This window comes from Anabrus simplex, chromosome 8, assembly GCF_040414725.1.
Source record: "Anabrus simplex isolate iqAnaSimp1 chromosome 8, ASM4041472v1, whole genome shotgun sequence".
Classification (NCBI taxonomy): domain Eukaryota; kingdom Metazoa; phylum Arthropoda; class Insecta; order Orthoptera; family Tettigoniidae; genus Anabrus; species Anabrus simplex.
The window spans coordinates 37,082,677-37,084,918 of record NC_090272.1 but is presented as its reverse complement, the minus strand read 5'-3'; positions in this window follow the sequence as shown (position 1 = coordinate 37,084,918).

Sequence of the window (2,242 nt, the reverse complement as noted above, 5' to 3'; positions counted from 1 at the left end):
ATAGGATAGGAATGGTGGGAGGGCGAGTGCTCATTCTGGTGAAAGAAGAATTTGTAAGCTACGAAGAAGTTAAAGATGAGACACATGAAATTCTAGGTGTAAGGCTCATTTCTAAAGATAATAGGCAACTTGATATATTTGGAGTGTACAGATCGGGAAAGGGTAGCACTGACGCAGATTCGGAATTATTTGATAGGATAGTCAGCTATGTGGGAAATGACATGGAAAGAAATGTGATCGTAGCGGGAGATCTGAATTTGCCAGATGTCAATTGGGAAGGAAATGCGAATGACAGGAAACATGACCAACAAATGGCAAATACGTTAATATGGGAAGGACTGCTGATTCAGAAAGTGATGGAACCAACCAGAGGGAAAAATATCCTGGATTTGATGCTGATAAAACCAGATGAGCTCTATAGGGAAACTGAAGTAATAGATGGTATTAGTGATCATGAAGCTGTTTTTGTGGTAGTTAAAAATAAATGTGATAGAAAGGAAGGTCTTAAAAGTAAGACTATTAGGCAGTACCATATGGCTGATAAAACAGGCATGAGGCAGTTTCTAAAAAGTAACTATGACGGTGGAAAACGGTAAATAAAAATGTAAACAGACTCTGGGATGGGTTTAAAGAAATTGTTGAGGAATGCGAAAACAGGTTTGTACCTTTCAGGGTGGTAAGGAATGGTAAAGACCCACCTTATTATAATAGAGAAATAAAGAGAAGAGACTAAGAAGGAGGTGCAGACTGGAAAGAAATAGTTAGAAATGGCTGTGGAAGTAAGGAGAAACTGAAGGAACTTACTAGAAAATTGAATCTAGCAAAGAAGGCAGCTAAGGATAACATGATGGCAAGCATAATTATAATTAGCAGTCATACAAATTTTAGTGAAAAATGGAAGGGTATGCATAGGTATTTTAAGGCAGAAACAGGTTCCAAGAAGGACATTCCAGGAATAATTAATGAACAAGGGGATTGTGTTTGTGAGGATCTTCAAAAGGCAGAAGTATTCAGTCAGCAGTATGTAAAGATTGTTGGTTACAAGGATAATGTCGAGATAAAGGAGGAGACTAAGGCCAAAGAAGTAATAAAATTTACATATGATAAAAATGACATTTACAATAAGATACAAAAGTTGAAAACTAGAAAAGCGGCTGAAATTGATCAGATTTCTGAAGATATACTAAAGACAATGGGTTGGGATAGAGTACCATATCTGAAGTACTTATTTGATTATTGTTTGGTCAGAGGAGCTATACCAGATGAATGGAGAGTTGCTATTGTAGCCCCTGTGTATAAAGGAAAGGGTGATAGACATAAAGCTGAAAATTACAGGCCAGTAAGTTTGACATGCATTGTATGTAAGCTTTGGGAAGGCATTCTTTTTGATTATATTAAACATAGTTCGATTGAAGGCAATTCGGTTTTAGGAAAGGTTATTCCACTGAAGCTCAACTTGTAGGATTTCAGCAAGATATAGCAGATATCTTGGATTCTGGAGGTCAAATGGACTGTATCGCGATTGACCTGTCTAAAGCATTTGATAGGGTGGATCATGGGAGACTACTGGCAAAAATGAGTGCAATTGGACTAGACAAAAGAGTAACTGAATGGGTTGCTATATTTCTAGAAAATAAATCTCAGAAAATTAGAGTAGGTGAAGCTTTCTCTGACCCTGTAATAATTAAGAGGGGAATTCCTCAAGGCAGTATTATCGGACCTTTATGTTTTCTTATATATATAAATGATATTTGTAAAGGAGTGGAATCGGAGGTAAGGCTTTTTGCGGATGATGTTATTCTCTATAGAGTGATAAATAAGTTACAAAATTGTGAGCAACTGCAACATGACCTCGAAAATGTTGTGAGATGGACAGCAGGCAATGGTATGTTGATAAACAGGGTTAAAAGTCAGGTTGTGAGTTTCACAAATAGGAAATGTCCTCTCAGTTTTAATTACTGCGTTGATGGGGTGAAAGTTCCTTTTGGGGATCATTGTAAGTATCTAGGTGTTAATATAAGGAAAGATCTTCATTGGGGTAATCACATAAATGGGATTGTAAATAAAGGGTACAGATCTCTGCACATGGTTATGAGAGTATTTAGGGGTTGTAGTAAGAACGTAAAGGAGAGGACATGTAAGTCTCTGGTAAGACCCCAACTAGAGTATGGTTCCAGTGTATGGGACCCTCACCAGGATTACCTGATTCAAGAACTGGAAAAAGTCCAAAGAAAAGCAGCTT